The sequence below is a fragment of the Platalea leucorodia genome (assembly GCF_965183815.1).
Source record: "Platalea leucorodia genome assembly, chromosome: 10".
NCBI lineage: Eukaryota > Metazoa > Chordata > Aves > Pelecaniformes > Threskiornithidae > Platalea > Platalea leucorodia.
This window is the reverse complement of record NC_138832.1, coordinates 11,875,879-11,903,496: the sequence shown is the minus strand read 5'-3', so window position 1 is coordinate 11,903,496 and position 27,618 is coordinate 11,875,879.

Sequence of the window (27,618 nt, the reverse complement as noted above, 5' to 3'; positions counted from 1 at the left end):
TCCCTTGCCTGCGGCCATGCTCCAGGCAGCAGACGATAGTGCCGATGCCGTGGGCACTGCTCAGGCCATCCTGGGCAACCGGGACTTGGCAGCGGGGGCTGAGGGCCAGGGGCCTGCCCCTGTTGGCCCCGTAACCAGTGACACTGCTCTGCAGGACCTGGAGGAAGCGTGGGAAGAGGTCCCTGACAGAGACGCAGCAGCAGAGGCAGCAAGCGCCATAAAGAGCGCATCTCTTGCCCCATCAGACGACGCAGACACACAGGCAGCAGCTTCTCCCCAGGCCGCATGTCTCGGGCGCGACGGCCACAGAGCACCTCTCCCCGCCCAGCCCCTCGCCTACAGCTCTCCTTCCCCCGCAGGCTTCGTCGCGCGCCCGCACGCCCCGGCTCGCTGGCGATGTCCCTCCGTCCTCAGGACAGCTTGTCGGGCTCTGCGCAGGGCTTTCCGCTGAGCTGCCTCACGGGACCGTGAGAGCAGCGGCGCCCGGCTGCCAGCACCTTGCCAATGGGCTTGCCTGGCCATGCCCTGCACCTGACCAGCGCAGCCTGGCCTGTCTCCCTATTAAAGTCCTTCCTGGCTCTGTCCTAGGTGAGGGCTCTCTGTCCTGTGTGCACGCGTGTGCGCGGGGGGGTGAGTGCAGCAGCTGGGGTCAGACCACGGCGCCGAGGGTCCCCGTGTCCCTGGGGCAGCGACTGGAGCGAGTGCGGGTGTGGGAGTGAGTGTGATGGCCAGCGAAGATCAAGCCGCAGAGGCGGTGAGCAGGTGACGTGGCCTGGGAGCAAGGGGGTGAGTGGGTGTCCGACGGCCAGCCCTGCGTGTGAGAGACCCTGGCTGTCTCTGGTGGTGAGAGCACGGAGGGTCAGCTACGGGACCGGGGGCAGTCCCGGCCGGCTCGGGGGCCGTGGGACGGTCTGTACCAGCAAGCAGACAAGGGCTGTGGCCTTGGCGGCTCCTACCTGCAGGGGCCAGCAAGTGGGGAGACTGATTTATTTCAGGTTTGCGCAAGCCTGGGCGCTCGGTGGTTTCCCACAACTCAAGCACACGAGATTTCTGCCAACAGCCCTTTTTTTTATACAGTACAAACATAACAGACGTAATCCGTTACATAGCCTTTTTGCTGCCTGATTGGCATATGTTAATATGCATTCCTAACTTGGTAAGAAGATAAATACATCTTTACAGAGCATGCTCAGAGAGTAGGGGTCCCCTTAATCAGAGGAGGGTCTCACAGTAGCCGGGGGAGGGGGGGGTGATTTTTAGTCTTATAGTCAGGACAGTGCCTAGAAAGGAGAGGTATGTTGTCCACTGTTTCCCTGGTGTCCTTGGTTAGTTCACATCAAAGAATCCAAAATCAACTACTACTGGCATTTCAAAAGACATCCTGTTTATATTTAAACTTTTACTAGACGAGCAACATCTATCGAGCTACGCTCCGACAATCCACCTGTCTCTCTGTTAAGTAGAAGAGGGGAGGCTGAGTGCCTGAGCCCAGCTGCTGGCGGGCTACAGCTTGCCCACACGTGTACATTCAGCCTCACTAGTGGCCGTCCTGGGGATAAAGGCCCTCCCGGTGACACTGAGAGCTGCTAAACGAACAGAGGACCATGCTCTGTCCATGTGCCCAGGGGGCTGCGGTCAAACGGGGCGTGGGCGTCTCCACGGTGACTGCCAGGCCTTTGTGACCAGGGGCGGCATCGTGCCCAGAGGCCATTGTGACGGGGGGGTCCGCACGGCAGCCGTGGAGGCTCTTATGGGGCCAGGGCCCTAGGGTGCCCACTCCCAGGAGAGCGGCCCCGCCAGGAGGCAGCAGCTGCGCTGGGTGCCCGTGGCAGGCGTCCAACAGACGAGCCCGGAGATGCCCGAGAAGCACGAGGCGAACGCTCGCTCCCAGCCCCACAAGGGGCTGCGGCGCCTGCAGGAGGACCGCCAAGTGAGGGATGGGGCTGGCGGGAGAGGCGGGGGGCGGCGGGACACGGGGACAGCCGGGAGCGAGACAGCCAGCCCTGAGCGTCGCCGGCCCAGGCACAGCCATGCCGCGCCCCAGGGGTTTCTCTGGGGCAGGGCAGGGCAGGCTCCGGGACGGCCGCGGCCCACGCGGCCCCGCAGCAATGCCCCAGAGGCAGAGAGCAGCGCAGAGCCGAGTTCAGCCTGGCTGGAGTAGCCAGGAGCTGCCTTGAAGCCGAGGCCGGGCTTGCCGGTGCTGCGGGGGCCGCTGTGCCGACACAGCCGCCTCCATCCCGCCCCTCCTCCTTCTCCCCACAGGTGCGCTGCAGGCAGCCGCAGGCAGCGCCGCAGCGCAGCCGCACCACAGCCTCGGCCCTCCATGGGGACCGGCTGCCACCACTCCCCTGCCCAGCGAGCTCACAGAGCACTTGCAGCCGTCGCACACAGGTAGGGACCTTGAGGGAGACAGGCTCGACCGCCTCCCCGGCGCTGGCAGGTGCCGATGCAAAAGCGGGAGGTGGCGGAGGGGACAGGTGCGACCAGCCCCCCCAGCAAGCTGAGACCCCGCCCCCGTGCCGGGCCCGGCAGGCTGCCCGGGCATGCTGGGGGTGCTCCCGAGACCCGGTGGGGGGGGGCCACGCAGGGACCAGCCCTCTCCCCAGCTGGCCCTGGCAGCAGGGCAGCAGCCGCCCTTCTCACATCTTCTCTTGCAGACGGACAGGCTGGAGGGCTGGGAGGCACTGCCCCGCAGCAGGGTCACACGGGGAGAAAGAGTGACCACGCCAGCCTTGCCGCCTCTCCCAAGGCTTGAAGCGATGCAGGCAGCCGCACCCCGCTACGCACTTGCAGCTCCAGCGGCAGGATCTGCAAATGTCACCAAGCTGCCCGCTCTGCCAGCAGCAGCAACCTCCGCATCTGCTCTGAGAGGCAGAGCACACGGCGTGGGCCCTGCGGCCAGCGGCCAGCGAGAGCTTGTCCCACCTGCTCGGGGCATCCTGGGTCACCAGGGCGTGGCAGCGAGAGCTGAGAGATGGGGGCCTGCCCCGCACGGCTGCACAACCCGCGACGCGGCTCTGGAGTCCACAGTCCAGCCATTGGTGTCAGAGGTCCTGAGTCGCGTGGTAGCCGCAAGCTGGGGAGCCGGCCAGCAGCTGGCGGCACAGGGCCGCCTTGCGCACACCGCTGGTCTGGCGACACCTCCCAGAACAGCCCAGGTGCAGGCCGCCAGGGGTGGCAAGGCCGCAGCGGCTCAGCCAAGACCTCGTGCCCATGCTCCGGGGGGCACCAGGGCTGCTGGCGAGGCCCGTGCGCCAGTTTCCCCGGGGAGCTGCACTGGCAAAGGGCACTGGGCACAGCCGGTGGCAAGGCAGGGCCATCGTCTGCCCCCCGTGCGACTTGTCCACGGCAAGCCGCTGCGCGCACAGCCTGTGGATACCCCGAAGCATCTTGTGGTCGTGCAAATCAAGATGGCGCATCTGGAGGAGCTGGAGGAAGAGGACGACAACAAAACCTCTGAAGACCTGCCAGGACAGAGGCAGCTGGAGGAAGAGGTCTCCATCCATACCCTCTGGGGCAGCCCCAGTCTGCTGAGACTCAGCCAGGAGCCACACGCAGGCCCCCAGAAGGTGCCCGGCTCACCCGGCAGCGTGGCCAGAGATGCCGCAGGAGAGGCAGATGACCACCCTCAGCGCGCGTCTCCTGCCCCGTCAGCAGACTCAGACGTAGAGCCAGCAGCTTGTTGCCTGGCCAGAGCCCCTGGGGAGCAGGGGCACGGCGAGCCTCCCCGCGCATCAGCAGCTGACGATGTACAGCCGTTGGCTCCTCCCTTGCCTGCGGCCATGCTCCAGGCAGCAGACGATAGTGCCGATGCCGTGGGCACTGCTCAGGCCATCCTGGGCAACCGGGACTTGGCAGCGGGGGCTGAGGGCCAGGGGCCTGCCCCTGTTGGCCCCGTAACCAGTGACACTGCTCTGCAGGACCTGGAGGAAGCGTGGGAAGAGGTCCCTGACAGAGACGCAGCAGCAGAGGCAGCAAGCGCCATAAAGAGCGCATCTCTTGCCCCATCAGACGACGCAGACACACAGGCAGCAGCTTCTCCCCAGGCCGCATGTCTCGGGCGCAACGGCCACAGAGCACCTCTCCCCGCCCAGCCCCTCGCCTACAGCTCTCCTTCCCCCGCAGGCTTCGTCGCGCGCCCGCACGCCCCGGCTCGCTGGCGATGTCCCTCCGTCCTCAGGACAGCTTGTCGGGCTCTGCGCAGGGCTTTCCGCTGAGCTGCCTCACGGGACCGTGAGAGCAGCGGCGCCCGGCTGCCAGCACCTTGCCAATGGGCTTGCCTGGCCATGCCCTGCACCTGACCAGCGCAGCCTGGCCTGTCTCCCTATTAAAGTCCTTCCTGGCTCTGTCCTAGGTGAGGGCTCTCTGTCCTGTGTGCACGCGTGTGCGCGGGGGGGTGAGTGCAGCAGCTGGGGTCAGACCACGGCGCCGAGGGTCCCCGTGTCCCTGGGGCAGCGACTGGAGCGAGTGCGGGTGTGGGAGTGAGTGTGATGGCCAGCGAAGATCAAGCCGCAGAGGCGGTGAGCAGGTGACGTGGCCTGGGAGCAAGGGGGTGAGTGGGTGTCCGACGGCCAGCCCTGCGTGTGAGAGACCCTGGCTGTCTCTGGTGGTGAGAGCACGGAGGGTCAGCTACGGGACCGGGGGCAGTCCCGGCCGGCTCGGGGGCCGTGGGACGGTCTGTACCAGCAAGCAGACAAGGGCTGTGGCCTTGGCGGCTCCTACCTGCAGGGGCCAGCAAGTGGGGAGACTGATTTATTTCAGGTTTGCGCAAGCCTGGGCGCTCGGTGGTTTCCCACAACTCAAGCACACGAGATTTCTGCCAACAGCCCTTTTTTTTATACAGTACAAACATAACAGACGTAATCCGTTACATAGCCTTTTTTGCTGCCTGATTGGCATATGTTAATATGCATTCCTAACTTGGTAAGAAGATAAATACATCTTTACAGAGCATGCTCAGAGAGTAGGGGTCCCCTTAATCAGAGGAGGGTCCCACAGTAGCCGGGGGAGGGGGGGGTGATTTTTAGTCTTATAGTCAGGACAGTGCATAGAAAGGACAGGTATGTTGTCCACTGTTTCCCTGGTGTCCTTGGTTAGTTCACATCAAAGAATCCAAAATCAACTACTACTGGCATTTCAAAAGACATCCTGTTTATATTTAAACTTTTACTAGACGAGCAACATCTATCGAGCTACGCTCCGACAATCCACCTGTCTCTCTGTTAAGTAGACGAGGGGAGGCTGAGTGTCTGAGCCCAGCTGCTGGCGGGCTACAGCTTGCCCACACGTGTACATTCAGCCTCACTAGTGGCCGTCCTGGGGATAAAGGCCCTCCCGGTGACACTGAGAGCTGCTAAACGAACAGAGGACCATGCTCTGTCCATGTGCCCAGGGGGCTGCGGTCAAACGGGGCGTGGGCGTCTCCACGGTGACCGCCAGGCCTTTGTGACCAGGGGCGGCATCGTGCCCAGAGGCCATTGTGACGGGGGGGTCCGCACGGCAGCCGTGGAGGCTCTTATGGGGCCAGGGCCCTAGGGTGCCCACTCCCAGGAGAGCGGCCCCGCCAGGAGGCAGCAGCTGCGCTGGGCGCCCGTGGCAGGCGTCCAACAGACGAGCCCGGAGATGCCCGAGAAGCACGAGGCGAACGCTCGCTCCCAGCCCCACAAGGGGCTGCGGCGCCTGCAGGAGGACCGCCAAGTGAGGGATGGGGCTGGCGGGAGAGGCGGCGGGCGGCGGGACACGGGGACAGCCGGGAGCGAGACAGCCAGCCCTGAGCGTCGCCGGCCCAGGCACAGCCATGCCGCGCCCCAGGGGTTTCTCTGGGGCAGGGCAGGGCAGGCTCCGGGACGGCCGCGGCCCACGCGGCCCCGCAGCAATGCCCCAGAGGCAGAGAGCAGCGCAGAGCCGAGTTCAGCCTGGCTGGAGTAGCCAGGAGCTGCCTTGAAGCCGAGGCCGGGCTTGCCGGTGCTGCGGGGGCCGCTGTGCCGACACAGCCGCCTCCATCCCGCCCCTCCTCCTTCTCCCCACAGGTGCGCTGCAGGCAGCCGCAGGCAGCGCCGCAGCGCAGCCGCACCACAGCCTCGGCCCTCCATGGGGACCGGCTGCCACCACTCCCCTGCCCAGCGAGCTCACAGAGCACTTGCAGCCGTCGCACACAGGTAGGGACCTTGAGGGAGACAGGCTCGACCGCCTCCCCGGCGCTGACAGGTGCCGATGCAAAAGCGGGAGGTGGCGGAGGGGACAGGTGCGACCAGCCCCCCCAGCAAGCTGAGACCCCGCCCCCGTGCCGGGCCCGGCAGGCTGCCCGGGCATGCTGGGGGTGCTCCCGAGACCCGGTGGGGGGGGGCCACGCAGGGACCAGCCCTCTCCCCAGCTGGCCCTGGCAGCAGGGCAGCAGCCGCCCTTCTCGCATCTTCTCTTGCAGACGGACAGGCTGGAGGGCTGGGAGGCACTGCCCCGCAGCAGGGTCACACGGGGAGAAAGAGTGACCACGCCAGCCTTGCCGCCTCTCCCAAGGCTTGAAGCGATGCAGGCAGCCGCACCCCGCTACGCACTTGCAGCTCCAGCGGCAGGATCTGCAAATGTCACCAAGCTGCCCGCTCTGCCAGCAGCAGCAACCGCCGCATCTGCTCTGAGAGGCAGAGCACACGGCGTGGGCCCTGCGGCCAGCGGCCAGCGAGAGCTTGTCCCACCTGCTCGGGGCATCCTGGGTCACCAGGGCGTGGCAGCGAGAGCTGAGAGATGGGGGCCTGCCCCGCACGGCTGCACAACCCGCGACGCGGCTCTGGAGTCCACAGTCCAGCCATTGGTGTCAGAGGTCCTGAGTCGAGTCGCGTGGTAGCCGCAAGCTGGGGAGCCGGCCAGCAGCCGGCGGCACAGGGCCGCCTTGCGCACACCGCTGGTCTGGCGACACCTCCCAGAACAGCCCAGGTGCAGGCCGCCAGGGGTGGCAAGGCTGCAGCGGCTCAGCCAAGACCTCGTGCCCATGCTCCGGGGGGCACCAGGGCTGCTGGCGAGGCCCGTGCGCCAGTTTCCCCGGGGAGCTGCACTGGCAAAGGGCACTGGGCACAGCCGGTGGCAAGGCAGGGCCATCGTCTGCCCCCCGTGCGACTTGTCCACGGCAAGCCGCTGCGCGCACAGCCTGTGGATACCCCGAAGCATCTTGTGGTCGTGCAAATCAAGATGGCGCATCTGGAGGAGCTGGAGGAAGAGGACGACAACAAAACCTCTGAAGACCTGCCAGGACAGAGGCAGCTGGAGGAAGAGGTCTCCATCCATACCCTCTGGGGCAGCCCCAGTCTGCTGAGACTCAGCCAGGAGCCACACGCAGGCCCCCAGAAGGTGCCCGGCTCACCCGGCAGCGTGGCCAGAGATGCCGCAGGAGAGGCAGATGACCACCCTCAGCGCGCGTCTCCTGCCCCGTCAGCAGACTCAGACGTAGAGCCAGCAGCTTGTTGCCTGGCCAGAGCCCCTGGGGAGCAGGGGCACGGCGAGCCTCCCCGCGCATCAGCAGCTGACGATGTACAGCCGTTGGCTCCTCCCTTGCCTGCGGCCATGCTCCAGGCAGCAGACGATAGTGCCGATGCCGTGGGCACTGCTCAGGCCATCCTGGGCAACCGGGACTTGGCAGCGGGGGCTGAGGGCCAGGGGCCTGCCCCTGTTGGCCCCGTAACCAGTGACACTGCTCTGCAGGACCTGGAGGAAGCGTGGGAAGAGGTCCCTGACAGAGACGCAGCAGCAGAGGCAGCAAGCGCCATAAAGAGCGCATCTCTTGCCCCATCAGACGACGCAGACACACAGGCAGCAGCTTCTCCCCAGGCCGCATGTCTCGGGCGCAACGGCCACAGAGCACCTCTCCCCGCCCAGCCCCTCGCCTACAGCTCTCCTTCCCCCGCAGGCTTCGTCGCGCGCCCGCACGCCCCGGCTCGCTGGCGATGTCCCTCCGTCCTCAGGACAGCTTGTCGGGCTCTGCGCAGGGCTTTCCGCTGAGCTGCCTCACGGGACCGTGAGAGCAGCGGCGCCCGGCTGCCAGCACCTTGCCAATGGGCTTGCCTGGCCATGCCCTGCACCTGACCAGCGCAGCCTGGCCTGTCTCCCTATTAAAGTCCTTCCTGGCTCTGTCCTAGGTGAGGGCTCTCTGTCCTGTGTGCACGCGTGTGCGCGGGGGGGTGAGTGCAGCAGCTGGGGTCAGACCACGGCGCCGAGGGTCCCCGTGTCCCTGGGGCAGCGACTGGAGCGAGTGCGGGTGTGGGAGTGAGTGTGATGGCCAGCGAAGATCAAGCCGCAGAGGCGGTGAGCAGGTGACGTGGCCTGGGAGCAAGGGGGTGAGTGGGTGTCCGACGGCCAGCCCTGCGTGTGAGAGACCCTGGCTGTCTCTGGTGGTGAGAGCACGGAGGGTCAGCTACGGGACCGGGGGCAGTCCCGGCCGGCTCGGGGGCCGTGGGACGGTCTGTACCAGCAAGCAGACAAGGGCTGTGGCCTTGGCGGCTCCTACCTGCAGGGGCCAGCAAGTGGGGAGACTGATTTATTTCAGGTTTGCGCAAGCCTGGGCGCTCGGTGGTTTCCCACAACTCAAGCACACGAGATTTCTGCCAACAGCCCTTTTTTTTATACAGTACAAACATAACAGACGTAATCCGTTACATAGCCTTTTTTGCTGCCTGATTGGCATATGTTAATATGCATTCCTAACTTGGTAAGAAGATAAATACATCTTTACAGAGCATGCTCAGAGAGTAGGGGTCCCCTTAATCAGAGGAGGGTCCCACAGTAGCCGGGGGAGGGGGGGGTGATTTTTAGTCTTATAGTCAGGACAGTGCATAGAAAGGACAGGTATGTTGTCCACTGTTTCCCTGGTGTCCTTGGTTAGTTCACATCAAAGAATCCAAAATCAACTACTACTGGCATTTCAAAAGACATCCTGTTTATATTTAAACTTTTACTAGACGAGCAACATCTATCGAGCTACGCTCCGACAATCCACCTGTCTCTCTGTTAAGTAGACGAGGGGAGGCTGAGTGTCTGAGCCCAGCTGCTGGCGGGCTACAGCTTGCCCACACGTGTACATTCAGCCTCACTAGTGGCCGTCCTGGGGATAAAGGCCCTCCCGGTGACACTGAGAGCTGCTAAACGAACAGAGGACCATGCTCTGTCCATGTGCCCAGGGGGCTGCGGTCAAACGGGGCGTGGGCGTCTCCACGGTGACCGCCAGGCCTTTGTGACCAGGGGCGGCATCGTGCCCAGAGGCCATTGTGACGGGGGGGTCCGCACGGCAGCCGTGGAGGCTCTTATGGGGCCAGGGCCCTAGGGTGCCCACTCCCAGGAGAGCGGCCCCGCCAGGAGGCAGCAGCTGCGCTGGGCGCCCGTGGCAGGCGTCCAACAGACGAGCCCGGAGATGCCCGAGAAGCACGAGGCGAACGCTCGCTCCCAGCCCCACAAGGGGCTGCGGCGCCTGCAGGAGGACCGCCAAGTGAGGGATGGGGCTGGCGGGAGAGGCGGCGGGCGGCGGGACACGGGGACAGCCGGGAGCGAGACAGCCAGCCCTGAGCGTCGCCGGCCCAGGCACAGCCATGCCGCGCCCCAGGGGTTTCTCTGGGGCAGGGCAGGGCAGGCTCCGGGACGGCCGCGGCCCACGCGGCCCCGCAGCAATGCCCCAGAGGCAGAGAGCAGCGCAGAGCCGAGTTCAGCCTGGCTGGAGTAGCCAGGAGCTGCCTTGAAGCCGAGGCCGGGCTTGCCGGTGCTGCGGGGGCCGCTGTGCCGACACAGCCGCCTCCATCCCGCCCCTCCTCCTTCTCCCCACAGGTGCGCTGCAGGCAGCCGCAGGCAGCGCCGCAGCGCAGCCGCACCACAGCCTCGGCCCTCCATGGGGACCGGCTGCCACCACTCCCCTGCCCAGCGAGCTCACAGAGCACTTGCAGCCGTCGCACACAGGTAGGGACCTTGAGGGAGACAGGCTCGACCGCCTCCCCGGCGCTGACAGGTGCCGATGCAAAAGCGGGAGGTGGCGGAGGGGACAGGTGCGACCAGCCCCCCCAGCAAGCTGAGACCCCGCCCCCGTGCCGGGCCCGGCAGGCTGCCCGGGCATGCTGGGGGTGCTCCCGAGACCCGGTGGGGGGGGGCCACGCAGGGACCAGCCCTCTCCCCAGCTGGCCCTGGCAGCAGGGCAGCAGCCGCCCTTCTCGCATCTTCTCTTGCAGACGGAGAGGCTGGAGGGCTGGGAGGCACTGCCCCGCAGCAGGGTCACACGGGGAGAAAGAGTGACCACGCCAGCCTTGCCGCCTCTCCCAAGGCTTGAAGCGATGCAGGCAGCCGCACCCCGCTACGCACTTGCAGCTCCAGCGGCAGGATCTGCAAATGTCACCAAGCTGCCCGCTCTGCCAGCAGCAGCAACCGCCGCATCTGCTCTGAGAGGCAGAGCACACGGCGTGGGCCCTGCGGCCAGCGGCCAGCGAGAGCTTGTCCCACCTGCTCGGGGCATCCTGGGTCACCAGGGCGTGGCAGCGAGAGCTGAGAGATGGGGGCCTGCCCCGCACGGCTGCACAACCCGCGACGCGGCTCTGGAGTCCACAGTCCAGCCATTGGTGTCAGAGGTCCTGAGTCGAGTCGCGTGGTAGCCGCAAGCTGGGGAGCCGGCCAGCAGCCGGCGGCACAGGGCCGCCTTGCACACACCGCTGGTCTGGCGACACCTCCCAGAACAGCCCAGGTGCAGGCCGCCAGGGGTGGCAAGGCTGCAGCGGCTCAGCCAAGACCTCGTGCCCATGCTCCGGGGGGCACCAGGGCTGCTGGCGAGGCCCGTGCGCCAGTTTCCCCGGGGAGCTGCACTGGCAAAGGGCACTGGGCACAGCCGGTGGCAAGGCAGGGCCATCGTCTGCCCCCCGTGCGACTTGTCCACGGCAAGCCGCTGCGCGCACAGCCTGTGGATACCCCGAAGCATCTTGTGGTCGTGCAAATCAAGATGGCGCATCTGGAGGAGCTGGAGGAAGAGGACGACAACAAAACCTCTGAAGACCTGCCAGGACAGAGGCAGCTGGAGGAAGAGGTCTCCATCCATACCCTCTGGGGCAGCCCCAGTCTGCTGAGACTCAGCCAGGAGCCACACGCAGGCCCCCAGAAGGTGCCCGGCTCACCCGGCAGCGTGGCCAGAGATGCCGCAGGAGAGGCAGATGACCACCCTCAGCGCGCGTCTCCTGCCCCGTCAGCAGACTCAGACGTAGAGCCAGCAGCTTGTTGCCTGGCCAGAGCCCCTGGGGAGCAGGGGCACGGCGAGCCTCCCCGCGCATCAGCAGCTGACGATGTACAGCCGTTGGCTCCTCCCTTGCCTGCGGCCATGCTCCAGGCAGCAGACGATAGTGCCGATGCCGTGGGCACTGCTCAGGCCATCCTGGGCAACCGGGACTTGGCAGCGGGGGCTGAGGGCCAGGGGCCTGCCCCTGTTGGCCCCGTAACCAGTGACACTGCTCTGCAGGACCTGGAGGAAGCGTGGGAAGAGGTCCCTGACAGAGACGCAGCAGCAGAGGCAGCAAGCGCCATAAAGAGCGCATCTCTTGCCCCATCAGACGACGCAGACACACAGGCAGCAGCTTCTCCCCAGGCCGCAAGTCTCGGGCGTGACGGCCACAGAGCACCTCTCCCCGCCCAGCCCCTCGCCTACAGCTCTCCTTCCCCCGCAGGCTTCGTCGCGCGCCCGCACGCCCCGGCTCGCTGGCGATGTCCCTCCGTCCTCAGGACAGCTTGTCGGGCTCTGCGCAGGGCTTTCCGCTGAGCTGCCTCACGGGACCGTGAGAGCAGCGGCGCCCGGCTGCCAGCACCTTGCCAATGGGCTTGCCTGGCCATGCCCTGCACCTGACCAGCGCAGCCTGGCCTGTCTCCCTATTAAAGTCCTTCCTGGCTCTGTCCTAGGTGAGGGCTCTCTGTCCTGTGTGCACGCGTGTGCGCGGGGGGGTGAGTGCAGCAGCTGGGGTCAGACCACGGCGCCGAGGGTCCCCGTGTCCCTGGGGCAGCGACTGGAGCGAGTGCGGGTGTGGGAGTGAGTGTGATGGCCAGCGAAGATCAAGCCGCAGAGGCGGTGAGCAGGTGACGTGGCCTGGGAGCAAGGGGGTGAGTGGGTGTCCGACGGCCAGCCCTGCGTGTGAGAGACCCTGGCTGTCTCTGGTGGTGAGAGCACGGAGGGTCAGCTACGGGACCGGGGGCAGTCCCGGCCGGCTCGGGGGCCGTGGGACGGTCTGTACCAGCAAGCAGACAAGGGCTGTGGCCTTGGCGGCTCCTACCTGCAGGGGCCAGCAAGTGGGGAGACTGATTTATTTCAGGTTTGCGCAAGCCTGGGCGCTCGGTGGTTTCCCACAACTCAAGCACACGAGATTTCTGCCAACAGCCCTTTTTTTTATACAGTACAAACATAACAGACGTAATCCGTTACATAGCCTTTTTTGCTGCCTGATTGGCATATGTTAATATGCATTCCTAACTTGGTAAGAAGATAAATACATCTTTACAGAGCATGCTCAGAGAGTAGGGGTCCCCTTAATCAGAGGAGGGTCCCACAGTAGCCGGGGGAGGGGGGGGTGATTTTTAGTCTTATAGTCAGGACAGTGCATAGAAAGGACAGGTATGTTGTCCACTGTTTCCCTGGTGTCCTTGGTTAGTTCACATCAAAGAATCCAAAATCAACTACTACTGGCATTTCAAAAGACATCCTGTTTATATTTAAACTTTTACTAGACGAGCAACATCTATCGAGCTACGCTCTGACAATCCACCTGTCTCTCCGTTAAGTAGAAGAGGGGAGGCTGAGTGTCTGAGCCCAGCTGCTGGCGGGCTACAGCTTGCCCACACGTGTACATTCAGCCTCACTAGTGGCCGTCCTGGGGATAAAGGCCCTCCCGGTGACACTGAGAGCTGCTAAACGAACAGAGGACCATGCTCTGTCCATGTGCCCAGGGGGCTGCGGTCAAACGGGGCGTGGGCGTCTCCACGGTGACCGCCAGGCCTTTGTGACCAGGGGCGGCATCGTGCCCAGAGGCCATTGTGACGGGGGGGTCCGCACGGCCGCCGTGGAGGCTCTTATGGGGCCAGGGCCCTAGGGTGCCCACTCCCAGGAGAGCGGCCCCGCCAGGAGGCAGCAGCTGCGCTGGGTGCCCGTGGCAGGCGTCCAACAGACGAGCCCGGAGATGCCCGAGAAGCACGAGGCGAACGCTCGCTCCCAGCCCCACAAGGGGCTGCGGCGCCTGCAGGAGGACCGCCAAGTGAGGGATGGGGCTGGCGGGAGAGGCGGGGGGCGGCGGGACACGGGGACAGCCGGGAGCGAGACAGCCAGCCCTGAGCGTCGCCGGCCCAGGCACAGCCATGCCGCGCCCCAGGGGTTTCTCTGGGGCAGGGCAGGGCAGGCTCCGGGACGGCCGCGGCCCACGCGGCCCCGCAGCAATGCCCCAGAGGCAGAGAGCAGCGCAGAGCCGAGTTCAGCCTGGCTGGAGTAGCCAGGAGCTGCCTTGAAGCCGAGGCCGGGCTTGCCGGTGCTGCAGGGGCCGCTGTGCCGACACAGCCGCCTCCATCCCGCCCCTCCTCCTTCTCCCCACAGGTGCGCTGCAGGCAGCCGCAGGCAGCGCCGCAGCGCAGCCGCACCACAGCCTCGGCCCTCCATGGGGACCGGCTGCCACCACTCCCCTGCCCAGCGAGCTCACAGAGCACTTGCAGCCGTCGCACACAGGTAGGGACCTTGAGGGAGACAGGCTCGACCGCCTCCCCGGCGCTGGCAGGTGCCGATGCAAAAGCGGGAGGTGGCGGAGGGGACAGGTGCGACCAGCCCCCCCAGCAAGCTGAGACCCCGCCCCCGTGCCGGGCCCGGCAGGCTGCCCGGGCATGCTGGGGGTGCTCCCGAGACCCGGTGGGGGGGGGCCACGCAGGGACCAGCCCTCTCCCCAGCTGGCCCTGGCAGCAGGGCAGCAGCCGCCCTTCTCGCATCTTCTCTTGCAGACGGACAGGCTGGAGGGCTGGGAGGCACTGCCCCGCAGCAGGGTCACACGGGGAGAAAGAGTGACCACGCCAGCCTTGCCGCCTCTCCCAAGGCTTGAAGCGATGCAGGCAGCCGCACCCCGCTACGCACTTGCAGCTCCAGCGGCAGGATCTGCAAATGTCACCAAGCTGCCCGCTCTGCCAGCAGCAGCAACCTCCGCATCTGCTCTGAGAGGCAGAGCACACGGCGTGGGCCCTGCGGCCAGCGGCCAGCGATAGCTTGTCCCACCTGCTCGGGGCATCCTGGGTCACCAGGGCGTGGCAGCGAGAGCTGAGAGATGGGGGCCTGCCCCGCACGGCTGCACAACCCGCGACGCGGCTCTGGAGTCCACAGTCCAGCCATTGGTGTCAGAGGTCCTGAGTCGCGTGGTAGCCGCAAGCTGGGGAGCCGGCCAGCAGCCGGCGGCACAGGGCCGCCTTGCGCACACCGCTGGTCTGGCGACACCTCCCAGAACAGCCCAGGTGCAGGCCGCCAGGGGTGGCAAGGCCGCAGCGGCTCAGCCAAGACCTCGTGCCCATGCTCCGGGGGGCACCAGGGCTGCTGGCGAGGCCCGTGCGCCAGTTTCCCCGGGGAGCTGCACTGGCAAAGGGCACTGGGCACAGCCGGTGGCAAGGCAGGGCCATCGTCTGCCCCCCGTGCGACTTGTCCACGGCAAGCCGCTGCGCGCACAGCCTGTGGATACCCCGAAGCATCTTGTGGTCGTGCAAATCAAGATGGCGCATCTGGAGGAGCTGGAGGAAGAGGACGACAACAAAACCTCTGAAGACCTGCCAGGACAGAGGCAGCTGGAGGAAGAGGTCTCCATCCATACCCTCTGGGGCAGCCCCAGTCTGCTGAGACTCAGCCAGGAGCCACACGCAGGCCCCCAGAAGGTGCCCGGCTCACCCGGCAGCGTGGCCAGAGATGCCGCAGGAGAGGCAGATGACCACCCTCAGCGCGCGTCTCCTGCCCCGTCAGCAGACTCAGACGTAGAGCCAGCAGCTTGGTGCCTGGCCAGAGCTCCTGGGGAGCAGGGGCACGGCGAGCCTCCCCGCGCATCAGCAGCTGACGATGTACAGCCGTTGGCTCCTCCCTTGCCTGCGGCCATGCTCCAGGCAGCAGACGATAGTGCCAATGCCGTGGGCACTGCTCAGGCCATCCTGGGCAACCGGGACTTGGCAGCGGGGGCTGAGGGCCAGGGGCCTGCCCCTGTTGGCCCCGTAACCAGTGACACTGCTCTGCAGGACCTGGAGGAAGCGTGGGAAGAGGTCCCTGACAGAGACGCAGCAGCAGAGGCAGCAAGCGCCATAAAGAGCGCATCTCTTGCCCCATCAGACGACGCAGACACACAGGCAGCAGCTTCTCCCCAGGCCGCATGTCTCGGGCGCAACGGCCACAGAGCACCTCTCCCCGCCCAGCCCCTCGCCTACAGCTCTCCTTCCCCCGCAGGCTTCGTCGCGCGCCCGCACGCCCCGGCTCGCTGGCGATGTCCCTCCGTCCTCAGGACAGCTTGTCGGGCTCTGCGCAGGGCTTTCCGCTGAGCTGCCTCACGGGACCGTGAGAGCAGCGGCGCCCGGCTGCCAGCACCTTGCCAATGGGCTTGCCTGGCCATGCCCTGCACCTGACCAGCGCAGCCTGGCCTGTCTCCCTATTAAAGTCCTTCCTGGCTCTGTCCTAGGTGAGGGCTCTCTGTCCTGTGTGCACGCGTGTGCGCGGGGGGGTGAGTGCAGCAGCTGGGGTCCGACCACGGCGCCGAGGGTCCCCGTGTCCCTGGGGCAGCGACTGGAGCGAGTGCGGGTGTGGGAGTGAGTGTGATGGCCAGCGAAGATCAAGCCGCAGAGGCGGTGCGCAGGTGACGTGGCCTGGGAGCAAGGGGGTGAGTGGGTGTCCGACGGCCAGCCCTGCGTGTGAGAGACCCTGGCTGTCTCTGGTGGTGAGAGCACGGAGGGTCAGCTACGGGACCGGGGGCAGTCCCGGCCGGCTCGGGGGCCGTGGGACGGTCTGTACCAGCAAGCAGACAAGGGCTGTGGCCTTGGCGGCTCCTACCTGCAGGGGCCAGCAAGTGGGGAGACTGATTTATTTCAGGTTTGCGCAAGCCTGGGCGCTCGGTGGTTTCCCACAACTCAAGCACACGAGATTTCTGCCAACAGCCCTTTTTTTTATACAGTACAAACATAACAGACGTAATCCGTTACATAGCCTTTTTTGCTGCCTGATTGGCATATGTTAATATGCATTCCTAACTTGGTAAGAAGATAAATACATCTTTACAGAGCATGCTCAGAGAGTAGGGGTCCCCTTAATCAGAGGAGGGTCCCACAGTAGCCGGGGGAGGGGGGGGTGATTTTTAGTCTTATAGTCAGGACAGTGCATAGAAAGGACAGGTATGTTGTCCACTGTTTCCCTGGTGTCCTTGGTTAGTTCACATCAAAGAATCCAAAATCAACTACTACTGGCATTTCAAAAGACATCCTGTTTATATTTAAACTTTTACTAGACGAGCAACATCTATCGAGCTACGCTCTGACAATCCACCTGTCTCTCCGTTAAGTAGAAGAGGGGAGGCTGAGTGTCTGAGCCCAGCTGCTGGCGGGCTACAGCTTGCCCACACGTGTACATTCAGCCTCACTAGTGGCCGTCCTGGGGATAAAGGCCCTCCCGGTGACACTGAGAGCTGCTAAACGAACAGAGGACCATGCTCTGTCCATGTGCCCAGGGGGCTGCGGTCAAACGGGGCGTGGGCGTCTCCACGGTGACCGCCAGGCCTTTGTGACCAGGGGCGGCATCGTGCCCAGAGGCCATTGTGACGGGGGGGTCCGCACGGCAGCCGTGGAGGCTCTTATGGGGCCAGGGCCCTAGGGTGCCCACTCCCAGGAGAGCGGCCCCGCCAGGAGGCAGCAGCTGCGCTGGGTGCCCGTGGCAGGCGTCCAACAGACGAGCCCGGAGATGCCCGAGAAGCACGAGGCGAACGCTCGCTCCCAGCCCCACAAGGGGCTGCGGCGCCTGCAGGAGGACCGCCAAGTGAGGGATGGGGCTGGCGGGAGAGGCGGGGGGCGGCGGGACACGGGGACAGCCGGGAGCGAGACAGCCAGCCCTGAGCGTCGCCGGCCCAGGCACAGGCATGCCGCGCCCCAGGGGTTTCTCTGGGGCAGGGCAGGGCAGGCTCCGGGACGGCCGCGGCCCACGCGGCCCCGCAGCAATGCCCCAGAGGCAGAGAGCAGCGCAGAGCCGAGTTCAGCCTGGCTGGAGTAGCCAGGAGCTGCCTTGAAGCCGAGGCCGGGCTTGCCGGTGCTGCGGGGGCCGCTGTGCCGACACAGCCGCCTCCATCCCGCCCCTCCTCCTTCTCCCCACAGGTGCGCTGCAGGCAGCCGCAGGCAGCGCCGCAGCGCAGCCGCACCACAGCCTCGGCCCTCCATGGGGACCGGCTGCCACCACTCCCCTGCCCAGCGAGCTCACAGAGCACTTGCAGCCGTCGCACACAGGTAGGGACCTTGAGGGAGACAGGCTCGACCGCCTCCCCGGCGCTGGCAGGTGCCGATGCAAAAGCGGGAGGTGGCGGAGGGGACAGGTGCGACCAGCCCCCCCAGCAAGCTGAGACCCCGCCCCCGTGCCGGGCCCGGCAGGCTGCCCGGGCATGCTGGGGGTGCTCCCGAGACCCGGTGGGGGGGGGCCACGCAGGGACCAGCCCTCTCCCCAGCTGGCCCTGGCAGCAGGGCAGCAGCCGCCCTTCTCGCATCTTCTCTTGCAGACGGACAGGCTGGAGGGCTGGGAGGCACTGCCCCGCAGCAGGGTCACACGGGGAGAAAGAGTGACCACGCCAGCCTTGCCGCCTCTCCCAAGGCTTGAAGCGATGCAGGCAGCCGCACCCCGCTACGCACTTGCAGCTCCAGCGGCAGGATCTGCAAATGTCACCAAGCTGCCCGCTCTGCCAGCAGCAGCAACCTCCGCATCTGCTCTGAGAGGCAGAGCACACGGCGTGGGCCCTGCGGCCAGCGGCCAGCGAGAGCTTGTCCCACCTGCTCGGGGCATCCTGGGTCACCAGGGCGTGGCAGCGAGAGCTGAGAGATGGGGGCCTGCCCCGCACGGCTGCACAACCCGCGACGCGGCTCTGGAGTCCACAGTCCAGCCATTGGTGTCAGAGGTCCTGAGTCGCGTGGTAGCCGCAAGCTGGGGAGCCGGCCAGCAGCCGGCGGCACAGGGCCGCCTTGCACACACCGCTGGTCTGGCGACACCTCCCAGAACAGCCCAGGTGCAGGCCGCCAGGGGTGGCAAGGCTGCAGCGGCTCAGCCAAGACCTCGTGCCCATGCTCCGGGGGGCACCAGGGCTGCTGGCGAGGCCCGTGCGCCAGTTTCCCCGGGGAGCTGCACTGGCAAAGGGCACTGGGCACAGCCGGTGGCAAGGCAGGGCCATCGTCTGCCCCCCGTGCGACTTGTCCACGGCAAGCCGCTGCGCGCACAGCCTGTGGATACCCCGAAGCATCTTGTGGTCGTGCAAATCAAGATGGCGCATCTGGAGGAGCTGGAGGAAGAGGACGACAACAAAACCTCTGAAGACCTGCCAGGACAGAGGCAGCTGGAGGAAGAGGTCTCCATCCATACCCTCTGGGGCAGCCCCAGTCTGCTGAGACTCAGCCAGGAGCCACACGCAGGCCCCCAGAAGGTGCCCGGCTCACCCGGCAGCGTGGCCAGAGATGCCGCAGGAGAGGCAGATGACCACCCTCAGCGCGCGTCTCCTGCCCCGTCAGCAGACTCAGACGTAGAGCCAGCAGCTTGGTGCCTGGCCAGAGCTCCTGGGGAGCAGGGGCACGGCGAGCCTCCCCGCGCATCAGCAGCTGACGATGTACAGCCGTTGGCTCCTCCCTTGCCTGCGGCCATGCTCCAGGCAGCAGACGGTAGTGCCGATGCCGTGGGCACTGCTCAGGCCATCCTGGGCAACCGGGACTTGGCAGCGGGGGCTGAGGGCCAGGGGTCTGCCCCTGTTGGCCCCGTAACCAGTGACACTGCTCTGCAGGACCTGGAGGAAGCGTGGGAAGAGGTCCCTGACAGAGACGCAGCAGCAGAGGCAGCAAGCGCCATAAAGAGCGCATCTCTTGCCCCATCAGACGACGCAGACACACAGGCAGCAGCTTCTCCCCAGGCCGCATGTCTCGGGCGCAACGGCCACAGAGCACCTCTCCCCGCCCAGCCCCTCGCCTACAGCTCTCCTTCCCCCGCAGGCTTCGTCGCGCGCCCGCACGCCCCGGCTCGCTGGCGATGTCCCTCCGTCCTCAGGACAGCTTGTCGGGCTCTGCGCAGGGCTTTCCGCTGAGCTGCCTCACGGGACTGTGAGAGCAGCGGCGCCCGGCTGCCAGCACCTTGCCAATGGGCTTGCCTGGCCATGCCCTGCACCTGACCATCGCAGCCTGGCCTGTCTCCCTATTAAACTCCTTCCTGGCTCTGTCCTAGGTGAGGGCTCTCTGTCCTGTGTGCACGCGTGTGCGCGGGGGGGTGAGTGCAGCAGCTGGGGTCAGACCACGGCGCCGAGGGTCCCCGTGTCCCTGGGGCAGCGACTGGAGCGAGTGCGGGTGTGGGAGTGAGTGTGATGGCCAGCGAAGATCAAGCCGCAGAGGCAGTGCGCAGGTGACGTGGCCTGGGAGCAAGGGGGTGAGTGGGTGTCCGACGGCCAGCCCTGCGTGTGAGAGACCCTGGCTGTCTCTGGTGGTGAGAGCACGGAGGGTCAGCTACGGGACCGGGGGCAGTCCCGGCCGGCTCGGGGGCCGTGGGACGGTCTGTACCAGCAAGCAGACAAGGGCTGTGGCCTTGGCGGCTCCTACCTGCAGGGGCCAGCAAGTGGGGAGACTGATTTATTTCAGGTTTGCGCAAGCCTGGGCGCTCGGTGGTTTCCCACAACTCAAGCACACGAGATTTCTGCCAACAGCCCTTTTTTTTATACAGTACAAACATAACAGACGTAATCCGTTACATAGCCTTTTTGCTGCCTGATTGGCATATGTTAATATGCATTCCTAACTTGGTAAGAAGATAAATACATCTTTACAGAGCATGCTCAGAGAGTAGGGGTCCCCTTAATCAGAGGAGGGTCTCACAGTAGCCGGGGGAGGGGGGGGTGATTTTTAGTCTTATAGTCAGGACAGTGCATAGAAAGGACAGGTATGTTGTCCACTGTTTCCCTGGTGTCCTTGGTTAGTTCACATCAAAGAATCCAAAATCAACTACTACTGGCATTTCAAAAGACATCCTGTTTATATTTAAACTTTTACTAGATGAGCAACATCTATCGAGCTACGCTCTGACAATCCACCTGTCTCTCTGTTAAGTAGACGAGGGGAGGCTGAGTGTCTGAGCCCAGCTGCTGGCGGGCTACAGCTTGCCCACACGTGTACATTCAGCCTCACTAGTGGCCGTCCTGGGGATAAAGGCCCTCCCGGTGACACTGAGAGCTGCTAAACGAACAGAGGACCATGCTCTGTCCATGTGCCCAGGGGGCTGCGGTCAAACGGGGTGTGGGCGTCTCCACGGTGACCGCCAGGCCTTTGTGACCAGGGGCGGCATCGTGCCCAGAGGCCATTGTGACGGGGGGGTCCGCACGGCCGCCGTGGAGGCTCTTATGGGGCCAGGGCCCTAGGGTGCCCACTCCCAGGAGAGCGGCCCCGCCAGGAGGCAGCAGCTGCGCTGGGTGCCCGTGGCAGGCGTCCAACAGACGAGCCCGGAGATGGCCGAGAAGCACGAGGCGAACGCTCGCTCCCAGCCCCACAAGGGGCTGCGGCGCCTGCAGGAGGACCGCCAAGTGAGGGATGGGGCTGGCGGGAGAGGCGGGGGGCGGCGGGACACGGGGACAGCCGGGAGCGAGACAGCCAGCCCTGAGCGTCGCCGGCCCAGGCACAGGCATGCCGCGCCCCAGGGGTTTCTCTGGGGCAGGGCAGGGCAGGCTCCGGGACGGCCGCGGCCCACGCGGCCCCGCAGCAATGCCCCAGAGGCAGAGAGCAGCGCAGAGCCGAGTTCAGCCTGGCTGGAGTAGCCAGGAGCTGCCTTGAAGCCGAGGCCGGGCTTGCCGGTGCTGCGGGGGCCGCTGTGCCGACACAGCCGCCTCCATCCCGCCCCTCCTCCTTCTCCCCACAGGTGCGCTGCAGGCAGCCGCAGGCAGCGCCGCAGCGCAGCCGCACCACAGCCTCGGCCCTCCATGGGGACCGGCTGCCACCACTCCCCTGCCCAGCGAGCTCACAGAGCACTTGCAGCTGTCGCACACAGGTAGGGACCTTGAGGGAGACAGGCTCGACCGCCTCCCCGGCGCTGGCAGGTGCCGATGCAAAAGCGGGAGGTGGCGGAGGGGACAGGTGCGACCAGCCCCCCCAGCAAGCTGAGACCCCGCCCCCGTGCCGGGCCCGGCAGGCTGCCCGGGCATGCTGGGGGTGCTCCCGAGACCCGGTGGGGGGGGGCCACGCAGGGACCAGCCCTCTCCCCAGCTGGCCCTGGCAGCAGGGCAGCAGCCGCCCTTCTCGCATCTTCTCTTGCAGACGGACAGGCTGGAGGGCTGGGAGGCACTGCCCCGCAGCAGGGTCACACGGGGAGAAAGACTGACCACGCCAGCCTTGCCGCCTCTCCCAAGGCTTGAAGCGATGCAGGCAGCCGCACCCCGCTACGCACTTGCAGCTCCAGCGGCAGGATCTGCAAATGTCACCAAGCTGCCCGCTCTGCCAGCAGCAGCAACCTCCGCATCTGCTCTGAGAGGCAGAGCACACGGCGTGGGCCCTGCGGCCAGCGGCCAGCGAGAGCTTGTCCCACCTGCTCGGGGCATCCTGGGTCACCAGGGCGTGGCAGCGAGAGCTGAGAGATGGGGGCCTGCCCCGCACGGCTGCACAACCCGCGACGCGGCTCTGGAGTCCACAGTCCAGCCATTGGTGTCAGAGGTCCTGAGTCGCGTGGTAGCCGCAAGCTGGGGAGCCGGCCAGCAGCCGGCGGCACAGGGCCGCCTTGCACACACCGCTGGTCTGGCGACACCTCCCAGAACAGCCCAGGTGCAGGCCGCCAGGGGTGGCAAGGCTGCAGCGGCTCAGCCAAGACCTCGTGCCCATGCTCCGGGGGGCACCAGGGCTGCTGGCGAGGCCCGTGCGCCAGTTTCCCCGGGGAGCTGCACTGGCAAAGGGCACTGGGCACAGCCGGTGGCAAGGCAGGGCCATCGTCTGCCCCCCGTGCGACTTGTCCACGGCAAGCCGCTGCGCGCACAGCCTGTGGATGCCCTGAAGCACCTTGTGGTCGCGCAAATCAAGATGGCGCATCTGGAGGAGCTGGAGGAAGAGGACGACAACAAAACCTCTGAAGACCTGCCAGGACAGAGGCAGCTGGAGGAAGAGGTCTCCATCCATACCCTCTGGGGCAGCCCCAGTCTGCTGAGACTCAGCCAGGAGCCACACGCAGGCCCCCAGAAGGTGCCCGGCTCACCCGGCAGCGTGGCCAGAGATGCCGCAGGAGAGGCAGATGACCACCCTCAGCGCGCGTCTCCTGCCCCGTCAGCAGACTCAGACGTAGAGCCAGCAGCTTGGTGCCTGGCCAGAGCTCCTGGGGAGCAGGGGCACGGCGAGCCTCCCCGTGCATCAGCAGCTGACGATGTACAGCCGTTGGCTCCTCCCTTGCCTGCGGCCATGCTCCAGGCAGCAGACGATAGTGCCAATGCCGTGGGCACTGCTCAGGCCATCCTGGGCAACCGGGACTTGGCAGCGGGGGCTGAGGGCCAGGGGCCTGCCCCTGTTGGCCCCGTAACCAGTGACACTGCTCTGCAGGACCTGGAGGAAGCGTGGGAAGAGGTCCCTGACAGAGACGCAGCAGCAGAGGCAGCAAGCGCCATAAAGAGCGCATCTCTTGCCCCATCAGACGACGCAGACACACAGGCAGCAGCTTCTCCCCAGGCCGCATGTCTCGGGCGCAACGGCCACAGAGCACCTCTCCCCGCCCAGCCCCTCGCCTACAGCTCTCCTTCCCCCGCAGGCTTCGTCGCGCGCCCGCACGCCCCGGCTCGCTGGCGATGTCCCTCCGTCCTCAGGACAGCTTGTCGGGCTCTGCGCAGGGCTTTCCGCTGAGCTGCCTCACGGGACTGTGAGAGCAGCGGCGCCCGGCTGCCAGCACCTTGCCAATGGGCTTGCCTGGCCATGCCCTGCACCTGACCAGCGCAGCCTGGCCTGTCTCCCTATTAAACTCCTTCCTGGCTCTGTCCTAGGTGAGGGCTCTCTGTCCTGTGTGCACGCGTGTGCGCGGGGGGGTGAGTGCAGCAGCTGGGGTCAGACCACGGCGCCGAGGGTCCCCGTGTCCCTGGGGCAGCGACTGGAGCGAGTGCGGGTGTGGGAGTGAGTGTGATGGCCAGCGAAGATCAAGCCGCAGAGGCAGTGCGCAGGTGACGTGGCCTGGGAGCAAGGGGGTGAGTGGGTGTCCGACGGCCAGCCCTGCGTGTGAGAGACCCTGGCTGTCTCTGGTGGTGAGAGCACGGAGGGTCAGCTACGGGACCGGGGGCAGTCCCGGCCGGCTCGGGGGCCGTGGGACGGTCTGTACCAGCAAGCAGACAAGGGCTGTGGCCTTGGCGGCTCCTACCTGCAGGGGCCAGCAAGTGGGGAGACTGATTTATTTCAGGTTTGCGCAAGCCTGGGCGCTCGGTGGTTTCCCACAACTCAAGCACACGAGATTTCTGCCAACAGCCCTTTTTTTTATACAGTACAAACATAACAGACGTAATCCGTTACATAGCCTTTTTGCTGCCTGATTGGCATATGTTAATATGCATTCCTAACTTGGTAAGAAGATAAATACATCTTTACAGAGCATGCTCAGAGAGTAGGGGTCCCCTTAATCAGAGGAGGGTCTCACAGTAGCCGGGGGAGGGGGGGGTGATTTTTAGTCTTATAGTCAGGACAGTGCATAGAAAGGACAGGTATGTTGTCCACTGTTTCCCTGGTGTCCTTGGTTAGTTCACATCAAAGAATCCAAAATCAACTACTACTGGCATTTCAAAAGACATCCTGTTTATATTTAAACTTTTAATAGACGAGCAACATCTATCGAGCTACGCTCTGACAATCCACCTGTCTCTCTGTTAAGTAGACGAGGGGAGGCTGAGTGTCTGAGCCCAGCTGCTGGCAGGCTACAGCTTGCCCACACGTGTACATTCAGCCTCACTAGTGGCCGTCCTGGGGATAAAGGCCCTCCCGGTGACACTGAGAGCTGCTAAACGAACAGAGGACCATGCTCTGTCCATGTGCCCAGGGGGCTGCGGTCAAACGGGGCGTGGGCGTCTCCACGGTGACCGCCAGGCCTTTGTGACCAGGGGCGGCATCGTGCCCAGAGGCCATTGTGACGGGGGGGTCCGCACGGCCGCCGTGGAGGCTTTTATGGGGCCAGGGCCCTAGGGTGCCCACTCCCAGGAGAGCGGCCCCGCCAGGAGGCAGCAGCTGCGCTGGGTGCCCGTGGCAGGCGTCCAACAGACGAGCCCGGAGATGCCCGAGAAGCACGAGGCGAACGCTCGCTCCCAGCCCCACAAGGGGCTGCGGTGCCTGCAGGAGGACCGCCAAGTGAGGGATGGGGCTGGCGGGAGAGGCGGGGGGCGGCGGGACACGGGGACAGCCGGGAGCGAGACAGCCAGCCCTGAGCGTCGCCGGCCCAGGCACAGCCATGCCGCGCCCCAGGGGTTTCTCTGGGGCAGGGCAGGGCAGGCTCCGGGACGGCCGCGGCCCACGCGGCCCCGCAGCAATGCCCCAGAGGCAGAGAGCAGCGCAGAGCCGAGTTCAGCCTGGCTGGAGTAGCCAGGAGCTGCCTTGAAGCCGAGGCCGGGCTTGCCGGTGCTGCGGGGGCCGCTGTGCCGACACAGCCGCCTCCATCCCGCCCCTCCTCCTTCTCCCCACAGGTGCGCTGCAGGCAGCCGCAGGCAGCGCCGCAGCGCAGCCGCACCACAGCCTCGGCCCTCCATGGGGACCGGCTGCCACCACTCCCCTGCCCAGCGAGCTCACAGAGCACTTGCAGCTGTCGCACACAGGTAGGGACCTTGAGGGAGACAGGCTCGACCGCCTCCCCGGCGCTGGCAGGTGCCGATGCAAAAGCGGGAGGTGGCGGAGGGGACAGGTGCGACCAGCCCCCTCAGCAAGCTGAGACCCCGCCCCCGTGCCGGGCCCGGCAGGCTGCCCGGGCATGCTGGGGGTGCTCCCGAGACCCGGTGGGGGGGGGCCACGCAGGGACCAGCCCTCTCCCCAGCTGGCCCTGGCAGCAGGGCAGCAGCCGCCCTTCTCGCATCTTCTCTTGCAGACGGACAGGCTGGAGGGCTGGGAGGCACTGCCCCGCAGCAGGGTCACACGGGGAGAAAGACTGACCACGCCAGCCTTGCCGCCTCTCCCAAGGCTTGAAGCGATGCAGGCAGCCGCACCCCGCTACGCACTTGCAGCTCCAGCGGCAGGATCTGCAAATGTCACCAAGCTGCCCGCTCTGCCAGCAGCAGCAACCTCCGCATCTGCTCTGAGAGGCAGAGCACACGGCGTGGGCCCTGCGGCCAGCGGCCAGCGAGAGCTTGTCCCACCTGCTCGGGGCATCCTGGGTCACCAGGGCGTGGCAGCGAGAGCTGAGAGATGGGGGCCTGCCCCGCACGGCTGCACAACCCGCGACGCGGCTCTGGAGTCCACAGTCCAGCCATTGGTGTCAGAGGTCCTGAGTCGCGTGGTAGCCGCAAGCTGGGGAGCCGGCCAGCAGCCGGCGGCACAGGGCCGCCTTGCGCACACCGCTGGTCTGGCGACACCTCCCAGAACAGCCCAGGTGCAGGCCGCCAGGGGTGGCAAGGCCGCAGCGGCTCAGCCAAGACCTCGTGCCCATGCTCCGGGGGGCACCAGGGCTGCTGGCGAGGCCCGTGCGCCAGTTTCCCCGGGGAGCTGCACTGGCAAAGGGCACTGGGCACAGCCGGTGGCAAGGCAGGGCCATCGTCTGCCCCCCGTGCGACTTGTCCACGGCAAGCCGCTGCGCGCACAGCCTGTGGATACCCCGAAGCATCTTGTGGTCGTGCAAATCAAGATGGCGCATCTGGAGGAGCTGGAGGAAGAGGACGACAACAAAACCTCTGAAGACCTGCCAGGACAGAGGCAGCTGGAGGAAGAGGTCTCCATCCATACCCTCTGGGGCAGCCCCAGTCTGCTGAGACTCAGCCAGGAGCCACACGCAGGCCCCCAGAAGGTGCCCGGCTCACCCGGCAGCGTGGCCAGAGATGCCGCAGGAGAGGCAGATGACCACCCTCAGCGCGCGTCTCCTGCCCCGTCAGCAGACTCAGACGTAGAGCCAGCAGCTTGGTGCCTGGCCAGAGCTCCTGGGGAGCAGGGGCACGGCGAGCCTCCCCGCGCATCAGCAGCTGACGATGTACAGCCGTTGGCTCCTCCCTTGCCTGCGGCCATGCTCCAGGCAGCAGACGATAGTGCCGATGCCGTGGGCACTGCTCAGGCCATCCTGGGCAACCGGGACTTGGCAGCGGGGGCTGAGGGCCAGGGGTCTGCCCCTGTTGGCCCCGTAACCAGTGACACTGCTCTGCAGGACCTGGAGGAAGCGTGGGAAGAGGTCCCTGACAGAGACGCAGCAGCAGAGGCAGCAAGCGCCATAAAGAGCGCATCTCTTGCCCCATCAGACGACGCAGACACACAGGCAGCAGCTTCTCCCCAGGCCGCAAGTCTCGGGCGCGACGGCCACAGAGCACCTCTCCCCGCCCAGCCCCTCGCCTACAGCTCTCCTTCCCCCGCAGGCTTCGTCGCGCGCCCGCACGCCCCGGCTCGCTGGCGATGTCCCTCCGTCCTCAGGACAGCTTGTCGGGCTCTGCGCAGGGCTTTCCGCTGAGCTGCCTCACGGGACCGTGAGAGCAGCGGCGCCCGGCTGCCAGCACCTTGCCAATGGGCTTGCCTGGCCATGCCCTGCACCTGACCAGCGCAGCCTGGCCTGTCTCCCTATTAAAGTCCTTCCTGGCTCTGTCCTAGGTGAGGGCTCTCTGTCCTGTGTGCACGCGTGTGCGCGGGGGGGTGAGTGCAGCAGCTGGGGTCCGACCACGGCGCCGAGGGTCCCCGTGACCCTGGGGCAGCGACTGGAGCGAGTGCGGGTGTGGGAGTGAGTGTGATGGCCAGCGAAGATCAAGCTGCAGAGGCGGTGCGCAGGTGACGTGGCCTGGGAGCAAGGGGGTGAGTGGGTGTCCGACGGCCAGCCCTGCGTGTGAGAGACCCTGGCTGTCTCTGGTGGTGAGAGCACGGAGGGTCAGCTACGGGACCGGGGGCAGTCCCGGCCGGCTCGGGGGCCGTGGGACGGTCTGTACCAGCAAGCAGACAAGGGCTGTGGCCTTGGCGGCTCCTACCTGCAGGGGCCAGCAAGTGGGGAGACTGATTTATTTCAGGTTTGCGCAAGCCTGGGCGCTCGGTGGTTTCCCACAACTCAAGCACACGAGATTTCTGCCAACAGCCCTTTTTTTTATACAGTACAAACATAACAGACGTAATCCGTTACATAGCCTTTTTTGCTGCCTGATTGGCATATGTTAATATGCATTCCTAACTTGGTAAGAAGATAAATACATCTTTACAGAGCATGCTCAGAGAGTAGGGGTCCCCTTAATCAGAGGAGGGTCCCACAGTAGCCGGGGG